The sequence below is a fragment of the Chinchilla lanigera genome, unplaced genomic scaffold, assembly GCF_000276665.1.
Source record: "Chinchilla lanigera isolate Chin_1 unplaced genomic scaffold, ChiLan1.0 scaffold00009, whole genome shotgun sequence".
Classification (NCBI taxonomy): Eukaryota; Metazoa; Chordata; class Mammalia; order Rodentia; family Chinchillidae; genus Chinchilla; species Chinchilla lanigera.
In genome coordinates, this window is record NW_004955410.1 from 21,046,312 (window position 1) to 21,072,205 (window position 25,894).

The following is a 25,894-nucleotide window of genomic DNA, read 5'->3' on the forward strand; positions in this document are numbered from 1 at the left end:
TCCGTCCCCGCGCCTGCTTCCTGCCTCGCCATTCTGCTCTGCTCCCTCGGAAGATGGCTGTTGGGAGAAGGGGGAGAAGTTAGGGGTCGCCGCGCGGGGCGCGGGGGGCGCGACAGCCTCGGCGGGAGCGCGCGGAGGTGAGTGGCGGCGCGGCGCGGGCCGGCTCCCGCTCCGGGAAAAGCCCTGGGAACGCGGGCCCGGGTCCCCCGCGGCGCTGCTGTGTTCCCCGCCCGGCTTCCCCAGGGTCGCAGCATCTCCGTCCGACCGACTCGGATCCCACTTGGCTCGCGTGTCCCCGCCCCGGGATTGGTGGCTCCGAGGGAGGCTGGCCGAGTTGGGTGATCTTGGGGTGAAGGCGCTGACGCTTGGCCAAGGCGAGCCGAGGCGAGGGCTGCGTGGCGTGGCCCCCTCGCCCCCAGACTCGCACCCCGTTCGCGTGCACCCGAGGTGTGGAGGAAAAGTTTGCACCGCCAACGTGTTGCTTGAGGGGAGCGATACTTAGTGGGGTACCCTGGCGTTTCACGGGGACCGCACTTCCAAGTCTGTGCAGCGGAATACTGGGTTTTCAGAAAAGTTCGGGAGGCTGCAGGATGGGAGATGGAGAAGTCCCTTGGCTGCTGTAAGGAGAGCGATGCCTGTGTGAAGGTACACTGGTTAATTAAACGCCACCGTGGGTGTCGCAGCGGGACCGGAGGCGCGGAGGACAGGGGGCGTTCCCTGGTCGCCCCGCTGGCGGCAGCGTTGCTTTGGTTCTGAGGTAGCCGCTCGCTCGTCCAAGGCGAGAGGTGCTGGTGTCACAGGCCTGTGTGTCTGGACCGCGCTGCCCTCCGCGTCCCAGGGACACAGTGTCAGGAGAGGTGCCCGCGGCTGGGAGCGGAGGGTGCGGTCTCGGGATGTGGACTTGGAAGATTCTCCAGTGAGTCTCCTGTACTCTGATTTCAGGAAGATCTGCCCCACTTGTTTTCCCTGTCGGGAAGGTGCGTGTAATTTCCTAAAAAGAACTTCTAGGTTTCCTGTAGCAGTTTGAAATCCGTGAGAAATGGGATATATGCGTATACATACAGTATACCCATTGCATGTGAAGTGTGTGTGTGTGCGTGTAAAATATGAAGGTGAGGTAAGAAGGGATTAAAAAGTTTCACTTCTTCCAGAAAATCGAGTAAAGAGTTAATATTTTTTCCTCCTCAGATGGTAAAACAACGCCTATACAACTAGATAAATACTCTTGGTGCGTTGAGATGTCTTATAATGAGTAGGATTGAGAAATTACAAGTATTTGGAGCACAATCATGTTCTCAGATCTTGCAGGCATTATTGAAATCTAGGAAAGAAGAGCACATAGATATATCGAGAGCCTATATTAAAGAAAAAGACAACTTAAAAATCTTTGCAAAGTCTGGATGTTATTTTCTGATGCCCCAGAAATCTTTTTAATACTGTAATTAGTAACAGCCCAGAATATGTTACAGTTAATAAATGAGGACAATTTAAAAATCATGTTTGGAAAAGATATCTTTTGAACTAGTGTTTGGTGCTTTGGATGTTTCTTATGGAAATTATTGTGACTGAAAATTTGTTCTTTAATATATTTGCCTTTTACCACAGATAATTGGTCTTCCTTATCCTTTTAAACCACTTTTCCAGTTTGGACCAACTTAATTACCAAAACAGCAAATCACTGGTGTGTCTTCTGGAAACCATTCATATTAAAAAGCTTAATAAGAATATTATATTTCCAAAAGACCAAATAATTTAGTCAGTTGTAAAACTTGTGTGTAATTTATTCTTATGTATTTTATTTGCATGGGGCAAATTTCAAGATGGGCATAGCATTTGGGGGGAATATGTCGTTTTTCAGTGTGAGAAAAAGCTAATGTTTTCATATATGTTTCAGCTACCAAACAGGTGCTTGTGCACTGGGAATCCTGAGTCTGACCTTTGATAGGTTGCCAGCTAGAGGGAGCCTCCCTTTCCCAGCTTTGCTCCTGAATCACTAATCTTCACCACAGAGGGGACATGGTTAGATTCATGGAAGACTGGCAGAAGGGAGTTCAGAGTTTTAAATTAAGTACCAGTTTGTAGATAGGAGATAGATTTTTTTTTCCCCTCAGTCTTGCTCTTCTTTTTTTGTCTGTGATTCAGCCTGTCATCCTGGCCTCTATTGGAAAGGCGCTGGCTAGATGGCATAACGAGCTACCATGTTCTAGAAAAGTAATGATAGCTCCTCTAAAATTAAAGGTAACTTGCTACATGGTTATAGATTTTTGTGATGATTGCGACCAAACTATGTCCATTATTATAGCTTAAATAGATGCTTTATGAAAATACTGTTACTATAGCTAATTATATATATATATTTTTGGGGGGTGGGCTACAGATTAATTTCTGTTTGGTGTTTTAAAGGTTTATAAATCTTTAGGCCAATGACCATGTAGATTTTTTTAGTTTAAATAATATCTGTAATTCAGGTTTTTATTAATATTTACATCTACTGGTGTTGTGGATTTTATAGCTTTTATTTTTCTTACAATAACTTTTTGCATTTGTTGAAATATTACAGTGTGTTATCATTTACACCCTCTCAGTAGGGAAGGTGTAGGTTATTCTTAAATACAGATTTGGAGAAATAGCTAACAAGGAGAGTCATTTGAGAAACATATGGACATCATAAAATCCTTCTGTATGTAGCATCTGTACCTTCTCATTAGTGAAATATAGTTGTGGACAATTTTTTTGTTATTGCATCCAAATGTGGCTTTTTATTTTTACTTTAATTGATTTTTTTTGCTTTAAAATTTATATTAATGTTTGAGTTGGTGAAGGCTTTTATTGCTTGAATCCCTTTTCTTTCAATTAAGGCATCTTACTTAATTTTTATTACACACATCCACAGATATACACAACTGTTTCCCAGCTTGTTATTATAACTTACTTTTCTTGATAATTCCTCCCAACATTTGAGGGAGAGATGGGATGACATAGTGTTCTCCTTTTAGGAAGAAGTCAGCAGTACACTGTAGACCCAAGACTACAAACTAACAACTCAGTGGAAAATGGAGGATAACATATATATTTCTTGTTTCCTAGTCATGACAGCAAGCTGCTCCAAAGTTCTTATGAACATTTTGTAAATTTACCTATTTCTTGATTTTTTGAAATGCTCATGTTTGTAAATGTGAGGATTAGATTTTAAATCAGTCAGTAAAGTCCTAAGGATATGGGCTCTTGCTGATGGGGAAGGACTATAATACTTAGAGCTAAAACAGACCAATACACTTTCTGTGTGGTATCTACCCTTGCATCAGTTTAGAGCCCACACATTGCCCTCCATCCACTGGGATCACCTAATAAACCACATACTGCTCCTTTACTGATCAGAGCAGCCTTGGAATTGATCAGCTCATTTGTCAAGCTTGAGGATGGTCAACCTCACCAGGGAGAGAGCTCGGAACCCGATTTTTGGGAAGGTTTAACAGAAGATAGTAATGGACAGTCCACCCCAGAGCCAGGCGGTATTGATGAAGGATCATGTTGTATATATTAGGACATCCTCTGTTATTAGCTCTGATTCTAGGCTAACTATCAAAGTGAATGAAAGTTGAATAGAATAATCTAGTCATTTCTGTCCATGTAGACTTCAAATCTCTGTTAATAGACTTCACAAAGTGAAAATGGACCCATGAAATCTTCTCTCTTTCAACCTCAACAGGAGTTTTCAACCAAGGGGATAGGATTCTGTTATTGTCTTGTTAGATTGATAAGAGGAATGTATTATCCAGAATGCAGAAGAAAGCATTGCAATTTCACAGAAAATGCAAATATGTAATTTTATGTAAGATCACACATATTTGTTGAAGACAACTTTTAGCTTTTGAATAAGCAGTACCAGGTGCTCTTTATTAAGTTAATATATTTTTACTATCACCTTCCCTAGGTGTATGCTTCATAGGAACTCATATAAATCATTTTGTATGTGAAATACAGAAACAAAATTGACTGTTCAAGTGTGGTGCACAATTTGCTATAATGAGTTTGTTTTAGCGCCTCAAAGACAGGAAAACTCCCACTCTCTTCTTTGCTGCATCAGAGCGAGTATAGTATGTGCTGGGAAGTTTGAGGTTGCTGGAAATGGCACTTTCCTGTGATAGGAAGAAGAGGGATGTAGATTAATCCAGTTCCAGTGAAAGAGTGGTCAGTGGAACCTGAATGAAAGGTGAAATTTAGATAGACTGTGTATTATTCAAGGTGATTGGTAGCAAGTTACGAAATATAGTGTTAGTTTATTAGAGGATATACTTTTCATTTTCTATTGCTGTGTAATACATTACAACAATTTAGTAACTCCGTACAACATGTGTGCCCCTTCATTTGCTTCCTTAGCAGTCCGTATGTGGCTCAGCTGGGTCCTGTGTTTGGGAGTCTCATCAGGTGTTTGTCAGGGCTGCAGTCTCATCAACTGTGGAAAGAGACACTTCTCAGATTCCTTATACTGATAGTGGAGTTTATCTCCTTGTGGCTCTCTCAGCCTTTAGAAGCTGCCTTTGCCAGGTAACCTTCTCATGGGCACTCATACAACATGGCAATGTGCTTTCCAGTCTTTTTTTTTCTCAAATTAGATAAGACAGAGTCTGATACAATTAATAGATAATAAATATATGATATAATATAATTAATGGAGTAACATCCATCCCTTCTGCTATACTCTTTTGGTTAGAAGCAAGACATATGTTCTGCCTGAATTTGAGAGGAGACTGTACAAAAGCATGACCATTGGAGGATCCCATTGACTACCTTCTAAATCTTGTATGGTGAGAGACATGATATAGAAGTCACTCAGTTAGAAACAAGCCTTAAAAATCGCTGTGCAGACAGATCCTGTGAGATACTGTTGCTGCTACTGCAAACACAAGCATCTAAGGGGAAAGTGTTGTCTGTAGTACAAAAGGGGATTCTCCATGTATGTATACTAGGATCCGGTATGCTCATGTAATTCCAGCACGCTAGAGCCTGAGGCAGGAGGAGTGCAAATTTGAGCACCACCTGGGGAAACTAGGGACTTAAAAAAAAGGCTGATGCTGGTCCTCGAATTTCATGGCCAGAAAAATGACGTGTCCACTGCTAAGGGAAAGAATGAGACAAAATGTGGACAAGTGATTATTGAATGAAATGTTTACCTTTTTGATCAGGATAGACATGACAGCTATGTGGAGATAGATATGAAAAATGGATGGAGTTGTGCAAGTCCTTGGGAGGAAAGCTCTTTTTTGGCTTGGAGGGTGCTGTTAGTAAACCCCATTGAGGAATGATGGTGTTGAGAGAGAAGCAGAAGCCTTTTAAAAGATAAATTACTAGCACATGTTAGTTTAGGAATTGACTTAGTCAGTTCCTATATTCCACTTGTGAAAGACTTTTAAGGTTGGGTCCCACCAATCCTTGTGAAAAACCAGCATTGTGATTTTAAGCCTTATCACATGGCCTCCTTCATTTTATCAGAAGAGAACAGATCCAAGGACCACTGCAGATCCATGGTGCTTTGTCTGTGGCGCAGAGAATATGGGATGCTCTGTAGAAGCATGAGGGCCCTTTGGACACAGGAGACTCTGCATACTGTGTAGGAACCATTTCATCTAATCTGTATCTCAACTCTGGCAGCTTGGTTCAAATTTCCCCGCTCTCCCCTCTGCCACCACTCAGGTAAATGAAGACTTTGAAAGACTACTGAAAATCTTGCCAAGGGTCATTCAGCTAGGGGTGACATAGGGATTTGAGTCCAGGTCTGATTCCAAAGGCCACAGCCTCGTACTGCACATCCCATACTCATAAACAGTAAGTGAATTTCTAGCGGACAGTGCAGTTCATTCACATGCGGAAGTGAATGTCTGTTACAGCCACACTCAGGGTCGTCCTTCATTTGAGAGAACTGCATACTGGAAGACGATGGGTAAAGAGAGGAATGAGAGTGTGTGCTGTATCATGCCTTCTTTTATTTTCCCAGCAGGACATACAGATTGTAGGTCTCTCTTAGATCTAAAAGTAAGAAGGGGGAGTGGAGACTGCATTTTTATTTCAACTTATCATTTTGGTAAAATCAAAAGCTGCATGTCTCCTTTCTCTCCTGTATGTAGATTTCTACTATGAGGTTAAATCAGGAAACATTATGAATTCTCATTGCCTCTTTGGCCATGGGGTTCTTTCTATAGCTTTTTTAGATGCCCTGTTTTGATCTACTTGAAAAGTCTATTGAGACATTCTTCCTTTGTTCTTCTATTACTCAGTCCCCCTTTCTACTCTGTGGTACCTCTGAATTCTATTCATAGATATTCTACTTTTTCCTTCTATTTTATGTACTTAAAGTCTCTTCTTTAAATGGATCTGATTCCATTGATTAGAATCACTGGCCCAGTTCCCTTCCTGCTCTGCTGTAAAAGATAAGCTCACTGTTGAACTCAAGAAGTCTCATCCATTTCTGTTAATTTTACCGAGTAGTATTCTGCATCTTAACACAGCATGAGGTAGCCTTTAAGTTTTCCTTAGTGCTTTAGTCAAAGTGTAAACATTTTAAATTGAATGCCCCAAGGAAGTAGTCTGCCTGGATTGTTTTAGGTCAAGTGGATATTTATGAACCACTCCAGGTGGTCATGTAGATGGGCAATTGTGATTATCCCATCTGGACTCTGAAATAGTACAGATTGCAAAAAGAGAAATTGTGAGTCACCCCCATCCTAACTGGGGTCTACCATAACCTATTCCAGATACTGAAGCTTAGAAAATCATGAAATAAACTTATTTCTTCTTACAAATTTTAGATTTCCTAAGGTAGGTTAGGCCAGATTTCAGACTCCTAAATTTCAAACTCTGTAGTGTTCTTTCACAGTGTGACTTCACATTATCTTTTTACTTTTACATTTTTAATTGTTGCTGCTCTCTGACTTGTACCTACATGAGTCTAAATCAGACTTTGAAGCCTCTAGACTTTTAGTGGGAGTGTGTGCCCATTATAAAGTATATTTTCTCTGCTTTACTTTGCGACTCGGCTGATGTTGCATCTCTTTTGTGATATGTACTTTTGTTGATGACTTGCAGTGTACCATGATCTTGTTCTTGTCCAAATTTCTCTGATAGTGTAGAATATACCCATGGTTCTCACAGGCTTACATATCGATTTCTAATATTAAGAAAATCCATCATTTAAAAAAAAAAGCTGCTGGTTATAGGCAAAAGAGTTGAATCTTTAAAGGAATTTGCATTTTGTTACCAAGAACAGCATCTTTATACTTTTGAAATACAGTAGTACATTTAATGTAAGTATGATTTACATATGTGTTTGTGGTCTCTTTGCAACAACTCTGTAGCCTACCAGAGACCCATGCCTTAATGGAAAGGAGGGCAGAGGTTCGATTTGCTATGAGTACCTTACTGACATGAAAGGCCACAGGAAGAATGAGCTGACTGTGGCTGAGGGTTGTCTGTATAATGCGAACTTGTTACTTTTCATAAATATTTTACTTACACATGTGGAATTGTCAAATGTAAATGCTTTTGCCTCTAGTTATTATAAATTATCAAAACCAAAGTCTATGAAAAAGTATTAAATGTGAAGAATAAAAGTGGTGCAAATAAAAAGAAACAATACTAAATTATGTGATAAATGATGGTGTTTGTTGCTATTACACTGCCTGCGTGGGTTTGAGAGTATAAAGACGTAGCCTCAGATTCTGTTCTTATTTAATCTGCATTTATGTTTCATATCAGTGTAAATGCTAAAAATATACTTTTAAAAGTAGACTTAAAACAAACAAGTGAAATTAACTTCAAGGCTTTGTTTGCTGGTTTGGGATAATTGGACTTCATATATGACCAAAATTCTACCACTAAACAATCCTCAAATGTGATTTTTAATGAGATGTCAACTGAGAACTCTATAACTATTTTGTTCTCTTAAAAATGTGATTAGCACTATGGAGTTATTGAATTCTAAATCAGATGTGTAAGCCATATTCAGAAATTGCTTGAACGAAGAACAGATTGTGTAGAAACTACACAGAGATGATTTTAACCACTATAGTGCAGGATGCCTATATTTTGGATGCATGTACTAGGCTGCATTCTATAATGACTAATTCATCCTCACCTTTAGTCAAATTTATTTAGCAAACTGTATCTTTTTTGACCTTTACCTAGTGCACGTATGATTGACAACATCTGCAGCAAACAAAGGAATAAAAATTCAGTAGTAGTACTGGTTTTCATGTGCTGATTCAGAAATTAATTAGGATACATTTAAGCCTGGTGTGGTAATACATGGTTGTAATCCCAGCACTCTGGGAGGCTGAGGCAAGAGAATCACAAGCTCAAACCCAGGCCGGGGAATTAGTGGCTCACAGAGACCCTGTCTCAGACAAACAAATGAACAAACAGATAAGAATAAGTTTATATTTATCTTTCTAGACTACCATTTTAATAACAACCCACAGTGGACAGAATTTCACATCAAACTTATGTATCTCATTTTGAAGAGCACAGTTGCAAATATTAATTTTCCGGTGAAGGCATTTTACATCTTACTGTGTATTGTATGTTAATAACTAGATTGGAAGCTCATTGAGTTCAGAAAGAATATGCCCACTATTTTTTTTTTTCCACAGCATTTCTTACAGTTTGTACCTAACAACTGTTTGCTGATTGGGCAGTTTATTTATATTATTTCCTATTGCCCTGTGAGCTCCGTGGGGACAGGGTCTATCTTATTTTAATCTTTGGTCTCTGAATGCCTAATACAGTAACTCTCATGTGAGACAACCTACTGGATTTGTGTGTGTGTTCTTCTAGAGCCTATGTGTCATACGCTGGGCACTTCTAACAGTTGTAGAGATCAGTGCTGTGCAGTAGAACTTTGTGTGATGATGGAAGGGTTCCATATCTGTGCTTCCCATTGCCATAACCGCTAGCCACACGTGACCTTTGAGAACTTGAAATTTAGCTCGTGGGGCTAAGGCCCTGAGTTTACTTTCACTTAATTTTAATTACTAAATGTCTCATGTGGCTCGTGGGCAGCACACATCCAGATGATGATGTCTCCTTTCTCAGACTCATTTGCCCACATATCCAATACTATTACATTTTTTTGGCAGTGGTATGGTGTTGTTATTGGATTTTGTCATTATTGGATGGATGAAATAAGTTATATTACATTAAAAACATATATTTCATCAGGTTGCTTTCATTCTTTTCTGAAAGGACCAGCAATTTGTACATCATCTCTTCACTCACTATCTGGTCTGTTTTTTCATCATTTCCTTATTAATCTCAAGTCCTGAGCCTTACCACTTCAGCAAATAAATTTTACATATTCTTTTGTCCTTAAAAAAAATAACCCAGGTTTCCTTGTATTTTGATAGTTTCTACATTACTTCCTTTCTTTGCTAATAACTCATTTAAACTTAGATAATATATAATATTTTCATTAATATTATCATCATCACTAGTATGGTGGCACATATTGGTTATTATATCCCAATGTTTGCTGCTATTCTGAACAGATTTAAAATTTGTTATACTCTTGAAAATGTCTGAATATTTTTTTCTCTCCTATTGATTTGTTTGTCTTGCCCTTTTACTTTTTCTGGTACAGAGAAGAAAGAAGAGCACCAAAAGCATTTAATTACAGAAGAACTCAATCCTTACATAAGATGTAATCCCACCATAATAAGTTTTACAGCTGTTGGCAAAATGCATGAAATCACTGCAACAGGACTGACCCTTTACAAAGGGAGGAATTGCTTCCTGCAAGTGGCCAAGCTCTTTTATGCAGCTTGTGGGTCTGCTAGAGCAAAACTTAGATTAAAATCCATCATACATATTTTTAGCTTGGGTGTTGGGGATATTTACATATATTGTGTCAGTATGTCTTGCAAGAATACTGAGTTTAGTAATAGGTAAGGGTTATAGGCAAATAAGTTGAAACAATCTCTAACAAGCAGGAACACTTGAGAAATTTCCACTCCTATTTTGTTTATACTTAGAGGTTTAATAGTTGTCTTACATGGCACAGTTTGACTGCACAGACTCTTGCATGGAAAGTTGCGGTTTGCTCATTGTTTCAGTCTAGCTTAGTGGTACCAAACTCAATTGTGCATCAATATTGCTATTCAGGGTAACACACAAAGACTGAAGAAGCCTAAACTACATTCTGTGGACGAGTTCTACCACTTTCCAAGGCAGTTTTGTCTGTGTTAGGTTTTCACAGTTTTCCCTTAGTACCCAAAAGATGCTCCTCCAGCATATTTCTATTTTCTATTTTCCTTTTAGCCCGTAGTTACACATGGAGGGAACTTGTAGGTGTGCTTCTGAACAGGAATCACATAATCTGAGAAAAACTGAGGAGCATCATATAGAATTTTGCAAATTGGTAGTTGTGCTCTGATCTTACTGTTGCTTTCACTGGCTGTTTAATGGTGACAAGCTAATTCTGCCGTATCTTCTCTCCTTAAATTTACTGATAAACATTCTCTTAAAAAGTCCCTAAGAAGTGAAGTGAGTTTTATGTTCATTTTTGGCAGGTTGGGAAAGTAAAGAGAGAACTTTCTTTTGTGACTTGTGCTATAAGTTTATTTTAAAATCTCCTACTTATCTATCTGACCCAATTTGTTTTTACAGTTACCTACATTAATAATGAATATTTGAGCTTAGCATTACCATGAAGCAGTATTTGTGTGCTTTTATTCATAGAGTTCCACCATGGTTTTGGCCTAAACTTGTGAGCTAACTTGTTTATTAACAACATCACTCTTTAAAAATTACTTACTACTTTTTCTCTGTAAAACAAATGTAAATTCAACTTACATTATATCTCTAAAAGTATAACTAAAACCAACCAAGTGAAATGGAAAGTATAGGTCAAATGGAATGGGATTTCAGAATGATGGCTGTCATTTTAATTTCATTAGAAGAGAAGACCTAAAATTTATTGAAATTTATTCCATACTTTCCTGTTTTTTAAGTATGTTTTAAAATCTGTACTCTATTATTACTTTTGTTAAAGCAGTAAATAATCTTTTACAGATATTTCCATAGTAAGAAAATCATGTAGTTGCCATTTTTTTTTTGTTTTTCCTTACTTTCCGTAGATCCAGATTTTCGTCTTTCTCAAGGGCCTCCTTTAACATTTCTTATAGCACAAACCTGCTGGTGATGAATCCTTCTAGTTTTGTATGTCTGGAAACATCTTTATTGGTTGATGACAGGCTTGGTGGGAGCGATTGTATCTTGAGATACTAACTTCAATAGTGAAATATATTTGATGGCACTATTTGGATTTTAAATAACTCAAATCAAACTTATAGAGATGAAAGTTGCTATGTTGAGAAAAATATAGTCCAGTACATGGGGTTACTGATAATGAACTTGAAGACATAGCAAAAGAAAGGATCCAAAATAAAATTGTTAGCTTTACATCTCTGTGGAAAAAAAAAATACCTGCAAATATCTTAAGAGAGGAAAGATTTGTTTTGGTTCACAGTTTTAGTCCATGGTCAACTGGTTCTATTCCTTTTAGGACTGTGGCAACACAGAAACATTGTAGTGGAAGAGTGTGATAAAGAAAAACTGCTCATCTCCTGGCAGCTTAGAAGAAAAGAGAGAGAAAATGCTAAAGAGGAACAGACCAGGGACCAGATGCCTAGTAATTTTTTTCTTTTTTTTAAAATTTTATTTTAAAGAGAAAAAGAGTAAAACAAAATTTCAAAACAAGATAATAGGAGAATAACAATGATTAATGCATTGCATTTTGTTATCTTTAAATTAGTTACTCAGAATACAAGATATATGCCTTTAATTGTCCAAGCAATATTAGCATAAATCTTTCTTTTCAATGAACTAAGACAAACTAGTAATATAATGATCTTAACTATCATACATATATAATATGTACATATATATATATTTGCTTTTCCCTTCTTTTTTTCTTTCTCCCATACCAGTTTCTCTTTCCTTTTGTATGTTTTCTTCACATTTCACAATATCTGTTGTACATTTTGGATCTTCTTTACTCTTTTAGCTTCTTACACTAGGGAGACAATATGATGTTTACACCTGTGAGTCTGGTTTGTTTCACTTTGGAACATGGCCTCAAGTTGTACATTTACCTATAAAAGACTCCAGTTTATCCTTCTTTGTGGCTGAGTAATACTGCATTGTATAAAAAGACCACATCTTTTTTATCCATGCTTTGGTTGATGGACATTTGGGTTGTTTCAACATCTAGCTATTACAAATTATGCTGCTATAAACATGGATGCTCATATATCACTGTGGTACAATGTTTTCAGTTCTTCTGGGAAGATACCCAGAAGGGGAATAGCTGGGCCAAATGGGACCTCCAATCCCAATTTCTGAGGAATCTCCATGCTGATTTCCATAGTGGTTCTACACTCCCACCAACAGTGGAGAAGGATTCCTTTCTCCACCAGCCCAGCCAGTATTTGTTATTGCTTGATTTCTGGCTGATAGCCATTCTTTACAGGGTGACATGGAATCTCAGTGTCGTTTTAGTTTGCATCTCTCTAATGACCAGTGATGTTGAACATTTTTTCATATATTTATTTGCTGTTTGTATTTCTTCATCTGAGAAGTATGTAGTACTCTCGGATGCCCATTTTTGGATTGGGTCTTTAAGTTTGGGAGGTCTGATTCTTTTGAGTTCTTTATGTGTTCTTGATAGTAATCCTTTGTCTGAGGAACAGCTGGCAAACATATTTTCCCACATTGTGGGTTGTTTCTTCACTCTGTTGCTGGTTTCTCTTTCTGTGCAAATGCTTTTTAAGAAGATTAGACTCGAGTTGTTGATTCTTTGTGACACTTCCTGTGTGGCCAGGGTTTTGTTCATAAAGTCTTTCCTATATCAATGTCTCTAAGAGTTTTACCTATTCTATTTTCCAGCAGATTTAATGTTTCTGTTTTAATATTTAGATCTTTAATCCATTTTGAATTTAGTTTAGTGCATGGTGAAAGATATGGGTCCAATTTTAATCTTCAGTCGTGCAGAGCCAGTTTTTACAGCACTATTTATTGAAGAGGCTATCTTTCTTTGAGTGAATGTATTTGGCACCTTTGTCAAAGGTGGGTAGCTGAGTATGTCTAGAGTGTTTCTGGAGTTGTTTCTGCATCTTCTAATCTGTTCCATTGATCTTCAGGTCTCTTTTTTGCCAGTACCATGCTGTTTTTATCACAGCAGCATTATAGTATAATTTCAAGTCAAGGTTTGTGATGCCCTGTCCCTTGCCTTTGTTGCTTAGAATTGCCTTTGCTAATCTAGGTCTCTTCTGGTTCCAAATGAATTTTAGAATTGGTTTCTTTTATTCTGTGAGATATGCTACTGACATTTTTGTTGGAATTGCATTAAATCTCTTTAACAGTTTTGAGACTATGGCCATTTTCACCACACTGGTTCTTCCTCCCCAGAAAGAAGGGATATCTTTCAATTTTCTGATATTTGCTTCAATCTTCTTCTTCAGAGTACTGTAGTTTTCAAAGTAGAGATCTTTTATATCCTTCATTAGATTAATTCCTAGGTATTACATTGTTTTGGATGCTATTGTGCAAGGTGTTGTTTCCCTAATCTCTCTCTCGGAGATGAAAGCTATTGATTTTTGAGTGTTCATTTTACTCAGCTACTGAATTTGATTATTAAATCTAGAAGTCTTTTGGTGGAATTTTGAGGTCTTCTATGTAGAGTATCATGTCATCTGCAAATAATGATAATTTAACTTTTTCCTTTCCTATCATTATTTCTTTTATTTCTTTCTCTTGTATAATTTCTCTGGCTGAAGTGTGTTGAATAAGAGTGGAGATACTGATCATCTTTGTCTTGTTACTGATTTTAGAGAGAAAGCTTTTAGCTTTTGTCCATTTAGTATACTTTTGGCTGTTGGTTTGTCATAGATGACTTTTATCAGATTGAGATAAAGACCATCTATTCCAATTTTCTGTAGGGTTTTTATCATGAATGGGTGCTGGACTTTGTCGAAGCTTTTTCTGCATCTATTGAGATGATCATACGATTTTTGTCCTTGGTTCTGTTAATATGGTATATTACATTTATTGATTTGTATATGTTGAGCCAACCCTGCATCCTTGGGATGAATCCCACTTGGTCGTGGCATATAATCTTCTTGATGATTTTCTGCATTCTGCTTAGTAGTATCTTGTTGAGGATTTTTGCATCTATGTTCGTTAGGGATATTGGCCTATAAGTCTCTTTCTTGGATCCTTCTCTGATTTTCATATCAGGGTAATGCTTGCTTCCAGGAATGAATTTTGGAGTATTGCTTCTCTCTCAATTTTTTAAAGAGTTTGAGAAGCAGTGGTGTTAGATCTTTAAATTTTTTTGTAGAATTCAGCAGTGAATCTGTCAGGACCTGGGCTTTTCTTTCTTGCTAAGTTTTTAATTACATCTTCAGTTTGATTGATTGATATTGGTGTATTTAGGATTTTTATCTCTTCTTGGTAATTCATATGTATCTAGGAATCTGCCCATTTTTTCTGCATTTTCTATCATTTTAGAATACAAATTCTCAAAGCAAGTATAGACTATCTTCTACATTTTATCAGGGTCTGTTGTGATTTCACTCCCTTTGTTCCTAATTGCATGTATTTGAGTCTTTTCTTTCCTTTTTTGAATAAGATTGGATAAGGGTTTGTCAATTTTATTTAATCTTTCAAAGAACCAACTCAATTCATTGATTCTTTATATTGTTTTCTTAGTCTCCAGTGCATTAATTTCTGCTCTGATCTTTACATTTCCTCTTTTGTATGAGCTTTTGCTTTAGCCTGCTCTTCTTTTTCTAAAAGTTTGAGGTTCACCATTACATTGTTTACTTGAACTTTCTCTGTTTTCCTGATATAAGTATTCACTGTTATAAATTTCCATTTTAAGACTGCTTTTATTGTGGCCCACAAGTACTGGTATGTTGTATTGTCATTATCATTTAAGTTTAGAAACTGCCTAATTTTTTCTTTAATTTCATCTGTGACCTATTGGATTTTCAGATGGGTGCTATTTAATTTCCATGTGTTTAGGAAGTTCCTGTGGTTTCTTTGGCCACTGATTTACATTTTCAGTGCACTACGGTCTGATAAACATGCATGGAATAATTTCAATTCCTTTGCATTTACTTAAGCATGTTCTATGAGGTAATATGTGGTCTATTTTGGAAAATGTCCCGTATGCAGCCAAGAGGAATGTGTATTTTGTTGTGGTGTGGTAGAACACTCTGTAGACATCTACTAAATCCATTTATTCAAAAGTTTATTTCAGTTCTAATGCATCATTTTTGATTTTTTGTCTAGTTCATCTGTCCTTTTGTGACAATGGGATATTGTGATCCCTCAATACAATTGTATTAGTGCTTATTTGATTTTTCAGATATGTTAATGTTTGTTTTATGTAGTTGGATGCACTGGTATTTGTTGCATATATGTTTGTGATTGTTATATCTTCCTTTTGGATTTTTCCCTTTACAAGGATGTAGTAATCTTCTTTGACTCTCTTAATCAGTCTGGACTTGAAATTCCCTTTGTCTGCAAGTAGAATAGCTATCCCTGCTTTTCTTTGAGTTCCTGTCACATGGAGCATTATTTTCTATCTTTTGACTTTCAGGCTATGAATTTCTTTCTGAATTAATTGTGTTTCTTGTATGCAGCATATTGTTGGATCTTGCTTTTTGATCTTTTCTACCAGTCCGTGTCTTTTGGTTGGAGAATTGAGACCATTAATGTAGCTGGTTATAACAAATAGGTATTGAGTTACCTTCATCATGTTATTTCTCTGTTATTGGTTCCCCCCCCCATTTAATTGTTTGCCTTGCCTGGTGAATTCATTCTGTTGGGGTACATGGAGTTGTAGTCCTTGTTACCTCTTTCTAGCCTGTCCTTCAAAAGATTTTGGAGTGCTGGTTTGGTGGTCATAAATTTTCTTAGATGTTCTTTGTCATGGAAGTATCTTATTTCTCCATCAGTTTTGAAAGATAGTTTTGCAGGGTACATCAATCTGGGTTGAAGGTTGTTTACCTTTAGAGTTTGAAATACTTCACTCCAAGGTCTTCTTGACATGAGGGTTTGTGCTGAGAAGTCAGCTGATATTCTGATGGGCTTTCCTTTATAGTTGATTTGTTTCTTTTCCCTAACAGCTTTTAAGATTCTATTCTTGTGTCAAATATCTGAAATCTTGACTATGATATGCCTGGCTGTAGATTTTTTCTTGATCATAGGTAACTGGACTTCCATACGCCTCACTTAACTGTATGTTAAATTCTTTTTTCCTACCAGGGAAGTTTTCTGCCATGACATCTGTGCACATTTTTTTAAAATATCATTTGTACTATCTCCTCCTTTTTCACTGATGCTAATCATTCTTAAGTTATTCTTCTTTGCCTCATCTAGTAGCTGCTGGATTGGTTTCTCATGGTCCCTTGCTATTTTTAATAAATCTTTCGTTTCATGATTGCTAACCACAAACCTGTCATCTCTATCTGAGATCCTGTCCTTGCATTGGCTTATCCTGCTGTGGATACTTTCAATGGAATTTTTGTTCTGTAGTATATCTGCTTGAATATGCCTTATGGATTCCATTTCTTTCCTGTGCTGAGCATTAATGGCTTCCATAATTTTCTTAAATGCCTTTATTTTTTTATCTGTATCTGCTCTAGAGTCACTAAGTATAGTTTTCATTATAGACACCATCTTTGCAGATATCTGAGAAATCATTTCTGATTTGATTTTTTCTAGAGCTTCATTCATTGCTTTGTTGTTACCACTTTAGAAAGGTCAGGTAGGGGGCTTTTGGATTCTTACCTCATTGCCCCCAGGGTTTCCCTTTGGTGAGCTGGATGTCTCAGATTGTATTTTGTTTAAGTGTCTTTTCATTGTCTATTTAGTTTAATTCCTGGTGTGATGCTTGTAAATTGCATTTGGTGGGTTACTGAATTGCTAGTATTTAGAACCCTTAGGAAATAACTACTTCTCTGATGTATCTTCCTTATGTAGATGGCTTTTGGATTTTGTTGCAAGATCCTACCACTTAATTTGTTGATGATGAGAAGTTGCTGCCTGCTTGGCCCAATCCCTGGTTCTTTGGCATTGTGCCACAGTATTTTCGATGATCCTTAGTCAATCTCACTCTTAGAACACCAGGGAGAATAGCTGTTTAAAAGAATTATGTCACTTTTGCCAAAAGTGGTACCATCCACGATGACAGTAGCATTAAACACAGCCTCCAAAAATGACAAAATGATGTAACTGTTAATTTGCTACCATTACCCATATGAACTAAATTTGTGGTTATGTAACATAATCTGAAAGAGACCACAAAATTATGTGTAGTATATAGATCCTTAACATGTAGATTTTTTCTGCCAGGGGGTAAAATTTAAAAGGGGTTAGGGAGAACATTGAGAAGTAGAACAAGAGGAAGAGATTAGAGGTAAGGATGGAGGACAAAGGGGATCAGGCTAACTTTGAGAACATGGTGCAGAAGACTGGAGGGAAAAAGAGAAGGAAGAGATAAAAAGAATAGAACAGAAGCACAAAGAGGCTGGAAACCATGTTCACACTCATGTAAAATCAAGATCAAACAATGGAGGGAAAAACAAACAAACAAAAAATCCCCAAAACCAAACCACCACCACAGCAAATAGAGAGAGAGAGAGAGAGAGAGGGGTCCACTTCTAGGATTGTCTCTGCTGCCACTGGTAGATGATGTGTGCAGAGAGTTCAGATCTGCACTGATTTATCCCAACAAGCCAGCAGTAGTTTTTTGGTGGGTTAGCGGATGATCTCAGTGAGCCTGCACCTTCTGGCCGAGACTAGACTCATTCAGTCTCAAGTTGTCAGTGCACCTTCCACAGGCCTGAGCCCAGCTGGGAGCCACTAGATGGAGCCAGCATCTGCTCTGCATTCTGAGCTCATCCAGCCCCTCTCCAAGATGACTCCCAGCCAGTCACTCTCTCATGTGGGATAACCAAGCCCTCAGCACTTATTGCCAGCTAGTGCAGTCCTTCATGTCCACTGCTCCCCTCCATTGCTGTGTCTCTCTGTGGAGGTGTCTAGGGTCACCAGCAGTCATTGTTTGTCTGCAGGGTGAATCACTCCTCTCATGCAATGAGACCCATTTTGGGGACAAGAGACCTCCAGCTACTTCCTTCTTCTTTGTTGAAGTTTCTCTCTTTACTCTCTCCATGGGCTTCAATTCACACTTCAAATCTTTCCTGGATCCCGGGGACCCACTTCCCTCCTTGTCTTCTTCATGTTGCTATATTTCAGCATCTGGACAGCAAGTCTCAGAGAGGCTTTTTCCTCCTGTTTACTGCTCTGCCATCTTGATGCTCATCACTTAGTAGTTTTTGAAGAATGCCAGACATTGTGATTTTAAGGGTATTAGATATTTTTATACTCCTATAAATTTTCTTTTTTTTCCCCCCTCTGGGATGCAGTTAATGACTTGTAAACAATTTAATCCTTGTTTTGAAGATTAGTTTCTTAGCACTACCCAGTATATACTCTGTGAATATAAAGTTTTCCATTGTGACTGGTAGAAACAGGCACAATTCCCAGCCTTTATTGAATTGTCTCCCATTCTTTATCCTTTAAAAGATAGCCTGTAAAATCTTGTTAGTCAAGATAATTTTTGAGATGATTTGAATGTTTAATATATCATTTAATGTAAATTATTTTGTTGGCCCACTTTCTACTTTTTATGTTTCTACATTTTTGTTAATGAATTTTTGTACTATATAAACGTTTTCAAAAATTAAGGTTTATAGTCAGCTATAATGCTTGGTGACTTTGTCACTGCCTAGCTATTCAAGGCTATTAAGGCAAGCCACACATAGATTAAGACGTTAAATTTGTTGAGTATAATAATCCTAGTTTTAAGTAGGTAAAATATGCTACTACAGACAAGTACCATGTTTTTTTAAAAAGCCAAGTAGCTTGGAAATAATATCCTTTTGAATTTAGTAAATATGAATGAATGTAAAATAGCTCATAAGTTACTATATTTTAAATTGGATAATGTTTGTATATTTTTTCTCTTTTTCATTTATTTAGGAATTTCTGTAGTTCAAGCACAGACCTCTAGAATGTGCATATATCAAGCAGTAGTGAACTTTGTGCTGGTGAATTATTTTATTTTTAACTTGTCTCATATTTGAATGGTAAAATATAGTACTGTGAATTAATAGGAGAATAAATTGTCAAAATTCAGGAGCACATCTTGCTATAGTTAATATATCTTGTTGCTTCAAGAGTTTTCTGGCAGTAAGGGTACAATTGACTGTGAGAATTTAAAAGAATTCTTGAGGTGGTATAGTTCCATATGCTGTGGGAATATGTCAGTGATTTTTTAATTCTGTAATTTGAGTTTTTAATGTAGTCTTTTGAAAGCTAGTTGTTAAGCATGGTAATAAGACTAGAGTTGCTTTAGAATTCCTAGGAAAATAATTTAGTAAAAAGAAATTAAAATTATCATTTTCTTCAGTGCTGAAATAACTATCAGCACCATGAAGCCAAAATTGTGGTGATATTACATTGCTGTTTCCAATACTTAAGTATAAAGGTTAGGCCAGATTTATATTCTCTTGCAAAACTGAACCAAAATGCATGAATTTATATAGAATTTAAAGAACAGAATGTTATAAAAATTGAATACCACCTGGGGGAGGAGACTGCTAGTTGTCTCTCAATGTCTCTTCCTCATTGTCTAGAGAGATAGAGACCCTGAATTTCAGCTGAGGACAGATTCCTCCAGAATAAAGATGACATCTCTCTTGCAACTAGGAATCATAACATGGCAGAGTTCTGCCTATAGGTTGGCAGAGTTCTGCCTATAGGTTGTCAGCAAGAAGTGATTTGTGCAGCTTCTAGATGGTCATTATAGGGTAGAAGTGTGCTTTCCTCTCTTTCCTGTCTTTCTTACTGGAATGTGGATATGATCTCAGGCCTTGCTAAGGAGGCCAGCACTCTAAGGATAGCAGAGCAACAAGGATTTTTAAAAGGTCTAGGACAAATGTGATGGCTTCTTGAACCAGAGTTACCATAATAGTTTACAATTTTGTCCAAATCACTGTTACTTTAGGTCTCTGTCACAGAGAGCCAAAGCTATGTACACTGTTTTCATCAATTTTTATTTATGAAAGATGTTAATAATTGTCTGTTACTGTGAGCTTGGAAGGACTAAGTGGTTGTGAATCCTAGAGACCTAAACATTTTCAAACAACATTTAAAAGGGAACTAGACCAGCCCAATATCTATTAGCAGAAGAGCACAATAGAATTAAACTTAGCTGCTTTTCCCTAAGAAATTTAAATATAGATTTGAGGCACATAATCCTTATGCTGACTTTTGAAGGAAGCAGGTTTGGAAAGAGAGGGAAAGCTAATTATTCAGCTCTCTACTGTTCTCACAGTCACTGTTACCCCCTCATTTCCCAGTGTTCCATATTTCTTAGTTGTCAAATCCCAAAGTCCACTTTCTAGTTCCCAGTGGGAAATGACTCCCATTTCATTGTCTGTGCATTCTACTTTGGAGAGGATCATTTCCGAGCCTCTGGCAGGACAAGGGTGTCTTTCTGTACTGTTCTCTCTCATTGTCATGAGATCCCTTTTATTAATTCCTTTTTGATTCCAGGCTCACTTATACAGCAGGTCACAAACTGGCAGGTTGGAGAACTATTCTGATGATTTCATACATGATTTAAAGAAATACTGTATTGAGTTGATACTATTTGAAAATAGGGTATTCAATGTAAAATCCAGATTTTATGTTATATCAAAATCTCCTTTTCTGGAACAATGAGAAAACATGTCCACAACATACCTATATTCCTCCGTGTTAGATACATGGAACTGCTATAAGCATTCCTTTCTAGGAGTTCTGCTCTTGCTTCTTTGTTACAGTCTCCACCACTCTATGTTGCTTACAGCTTATGGGGTTTTGTTTATTTTCATCACTTGCCTGGTACTTTAGGTAATTTAAGTGTATCATATTCATCTTCTTAGGCAACTGAAGTTTTTAGTCATTCTTTCTAAAAGCTTTTTCCTTACCCTTCTCCTTTCTTTTCAGTTCTGGCTCCTTCTTCTGTATTCCTCTTCCCATGACTGTCTTAATTAAACAGTCATGTTGTTTTACCTGGCTTTCTTGTAGGAGGGTTCTAATTGGCTTTTATACTTCTTGCTTTATCCAAATCCTGTAGTCATCCTGCCTACTACTACTTGAGTAACCTTTGTAAAATTAAAATTTTAGTGTATTTCTATCCAGGTTCAAGATTCATTGCCTTTCTAGATGACGTCAAACTCTTCAGCACTGATGTGAATGTAGAATGGCATGACAACCTGAAAACAGTTTGAGCAGTTCCTCAAAAAGTTAAGCGTGGTGTTACCATATTACCTGGCAGTTCTGCTCCTACCGGTGTACATAAGGGAATTGAAATAGCTATATACTTCTTATATATCTAGGAGTAGAATTTTCCAGACAAAATAGGTATATATAAATGTCCATAGTCATTTACAATAGCCAAAATGTGGAAACAGCCCAAATATCAACTACCTGATGGACAGATTTTTAAAAACATGGTATTTCTGTGCAATGGAATATTACTAGACTATACAAAGAAAGGAACTAATCCATTTTATACACAATGAGCCTTGAAAACATTATGCTAAATAAAAGAAGCTAGGCTTTTAAGGCCACATTTTGTGTGATCTTTATGTATGTGTAGAGAGAAAAACTAGAATGGTTTTTAGGGCCTGAGGGGAAAGGAAACTGGATGTGATGGCCAGTAGATACAAATGGTGATAAAAATGCCCTGGGATTATATAGAATTTATGGTTGTGTGTCTCTGTTAAAGTACTAATAATTGCTGAATTATACAAGTTAAAAGGTCAGTGTTTAAGTATGTAAATTATAACTCAAAAAGAATGAAAAAAAACAGAAGACAAAATCTTAACATCCAAGATCCTTCATAATCTGACTGTTGCTAGTCTCTCTGATCTCATTTCCTGTTGCTCTGTCCCCCAACCCCGTCCCTATTCCTTTCTCGCTCCTGCTAGAGTCATCTACTAATTGTTGCAAGCATCCCTTGATATTTCTTAGTCTTAGCCATTTGCATATATCTACCAGAGAAAATTCTAGACCCTCTCCCCTCTATTCTGCTGCCCTGCCCTCCCCTCCCGCCTCTTCCTTTTCCTCTTCTGGGCACCTGTTCTTACTCCTTTTTCTGTCTCTCTATCTAGATTGTGAATTCCCTGCAGATAACTTTTGTGCTTTTTATTTAAAAAATTAAAAAAAAAACTACATCCCAGTGATTTTTCCATAGAAACTGCTTGGTACATTTTGCATAAATAATGGACACACTTAGGATACCGAATGTAGGTAAATGGGAGAAACTTCTTGCCCTTCATCTCCTGAAGATCAGAGATCTAAGGACTCTGCAAGAAATGCTCTACAATTGCCTGGCTTTACTGAACCCCACAGGCACTATTTTAAAAGCTATTTAAAAAAGAGTAGGACAAATCTGTTAGCTGTTGCACTTTACCAAACCTGTGTACCTGAGAAAGGTGTTAGATTTAAGGCCTATGGTGAGTATTAAAATGGCACTTTCCCCGACAGATTTTTAAAGTCTTTTCTACTTTTCAAAACAATCTTCTTTTTAATGTCAGAAAACTCATAAATTAAAATTCTTATATTAACATTAACTCCCATTTGGGTTGGTTCATTGTGCAGTGGCATATCGTGGGTGATTAATGCTTTCTTTGTGAAAAATACGATTATACTTAATTATTTACAAATGATTTCTCACGTTTTTACTTTGGATTTCTAAAATTAGAATTTCTCTACTATCCTAGAAGGTCTCATCTGGGATCCTAGAAACAGACCTTGTGACAAAATTTGAATGCAGGTATTTTATTTAGAAGGTGAAGTAAACATACATAGAAGTAGGGAAGGCAGTCAGTCAGTCAGTCAGTCAGGGTTTGCACTGAGGTAGCTACCATTTTGAGCAGCACAAGTTGAATTCTCCTGGGGAAACTATAGAAAATACCTTAAAAATATCTACCTGAGGAGCAAAGCAGATAGGGAACTTCACCACAGAACCAGCTACTCTTTAGTAGAGAGCTGCTTCCAGGAATTATTAATCCCCAGAGCTTCCAATCTGCAGTCCCAGAGAAAGCACCCAGGCAAAGTCAAGCACGGACAATTGGAAGTCTGTAGGCCTGCCTTTCACTTAGTAATAGCCTGGGGGTGTGTGGGCGTTACCCCTTATATATGGAGGTGGGGCATCCTCCTGGAGGAGTGCTAATGCGCGAAGACAATGAGAATTTAAGATGGCCTTACTTAAGCATTTACTCAGTACCCAGATAAATACCCACTCTGTGTCAGTGATGGGATATACTGATTCACTGGTAGAGGCCCTTTTTAAAGTTCATGTTCTTCAGGGATGAAGATAACATTTTTTTCCTGTCACAGTGGAAAAAAATAGCAATATTTTTAAATTTGTTAGTCAGATATTTACTCAAATTTATACTGAGAAAGCAACAGACACATAGTCAGACCCTGTGCTTATCTCTTATTGTAAATGTTAGCCTGTCAAAAGCTTTTTCCCCCGTTAGACTGTGTGAATTTGGCCTTTCTGTACAGTGTATATAAGATGGTAGATTTGTAAGTTCCACAAGAGGCATAGGGTACCATGGGGATGGCTATTTTTAGCCAGTTGGCAGTGAAGGCATCCCAGGGAAAATGGATTTAAAAACCCTTAAGGTAAAGGGTAAGAATTTCCTGCGTGGAAATAGGGAGTTTGTGAGGGAACAGTGCATTCCAGGAGAGCTGAGTAGTGTCCTGGAGGTGGGTTTAGAATAACCTTTGGGCCCATGTGTTGCCCAGGACAGGGTGATATTCTGTCTTGCTAACCAGCTGTGTGCTGTGTTAACTTTCCTTAGTCCATTTTCTCTTACCTGTGAATTAGGGATACTAGTTCTATCTATAAGGTTATTATAAGGGCGTATTGTAATGAAAAACGAGATGTTATTTGTTTAATATGATATATTAAGTTTCTTTAATATTTGGTCCTCCATTAAAATAATATCTATATACATTAAGAAATGCTAAGAGCTTCATCTAGTGGACCAGAAGAGCTTCATCTAGTGGACCAGATATTATCAACAGTAATAATTATACATTAATATTCCAAGGTACTCATTTTATTTATTTATTTTTTTGGTAATCATTTTAAAGCATTATAAATGTTTTTAAACAGTAACATCCTTTGCCCAAAATATATTTTGAGACTCGCTCTTTAGGCATGCTTGTGAGACAGTTTATTGGTCGTCCCTCCAAATCAATCATTATGTGATCTTTTATATGTTTCTTTTCTTACTTTCTACACAGAATTGTATTATTTGCCCTACAATTCTTCTTCAGCTTCAGATCTGTTCAGAATGATGTTTTTTGGCTTTGTTTGAGGTAATTTAAAGAACATTCCCCAGACAGTTCAGAAAGCTGACTTCCAAAAATACTTGGCGTAGCGCCACCACTACTCCAGTGGATAACTTTCAAGGTGAGTAGTTTTCAAAGGGATAGCAGCTATTTGGATGGGTACTTTCTCTGCATAACAAGTGGTTTGTCATTTTATAGTCATACAAAGAGCTCTGAGTTCCTACTATGTGCTTATCCTTTTGGTAGATGGTGTCTGTCTTTGGCAGAAGTTCATAATGTAGTGGAGAAGGAAAGACTGTTCAAAAGTAATCACTGTTGAAGGAGATAAATGCAATGATAAAGGGCCAGAGTGTTATGAAAGTAGAGAGGAGTGGTCTGCTATGGGAGCAAAGAAAAGCAACAAATATACTTACCACAAGGGTTGACCACTGTGTAAACAAGAGAGATAGGATATTCCAGGCAGAGGAAAGTCAGTGTGCAGAGGTGCAGAGATTTGAAAGAGGGCTGAGATCTGCAGCCATATGAATGTCAATGGGGTGTAGACTCCTCAGAGGAAAGTGAGAGGTAATGCAGGCTGGGAAGCCAAATGGAGTCCTGACCATGGGAGCTTTTGGGGCAGAGGGCTCAGGAGGCTATTGCAGGATCCAGCAAGAGTAAGCCTAAGCTGAGGTCATGGTTGTGATGATAGGAAAGAAGGGATAGATTTGAAAGCTACTTAGGAGGTATATAATCATGATGACCAGAGAGGAGCAGTATGGGGAAGGGAAGAGTCTAGGATTCTTTCACATGGGGCAGGAGTTCCATGTTGGTATCATTTACTGTGACATTAATTCAACAGGGAAACACACATTAGGGGACATTTACCAAGTGTATTCCTGACATGCTTGTTTAAAATGGCCATTGGTTATACCTTCACTGATTCCTAGAGTATCTACTCTGTGCCAGATGATGTGCTACACTGTTAAGAGATGATCACAGTCAGAATGTTCCATATGTTTGTGACATTTACAGCCCAGTGAAAGAGAGAGACATAAATAATTATCCAACTAATTACTTAGTTAGTAAGTAGATAAGGGGAGCTAGCTCGTAAGGCAGTCAGTCTGCAGTTCATTCTGGAGCTCAGCAGAATAGTCTGGTCTGCTAAATGGTAGAGATGGGGGTGGTCATTTGTGAATAGTTGCCCACTGAAGCCATTAGTGAGATTGCTCAGACTGTGTTTGCAAAAAGAACATGAAAGGAGACTGAGGTTAGCATAATGTCAATACTGAAATGTTATGTCAATGTTTAAGAGAAATGGTGGGTGAATAAATGAAGCTGGCAAAGTGTGGTAGAATAATTGAAAGGCATATGGAGAGGTTGGGAAGTTGAGTATGAGAAGTGTAAAAAGTTTCATGGCTTTGGAACTGCAAGTCCG

At 37.6% G+C, this 25,894-nt stretch overlaps 1 protein-coding gene across 1 annotated transcript in view; it reads left to right on the forward strand.

Moving 5' to 3' along the window:
* Positions 1-25,894, forward strand: part of Hdac9 (histone deacetylase 9) — an 885,718-nt gene continuing 859,824 nt past the window's right edge. Inside the window, exon 1 of the mRNA XM_005377344.2 lies at positions 1-137. The gene's annotated coding sequence lies outside the window, so the exon portion shown is untranslated. The remainder of the gene's footprint in view (positions 138-25,894) is intronic.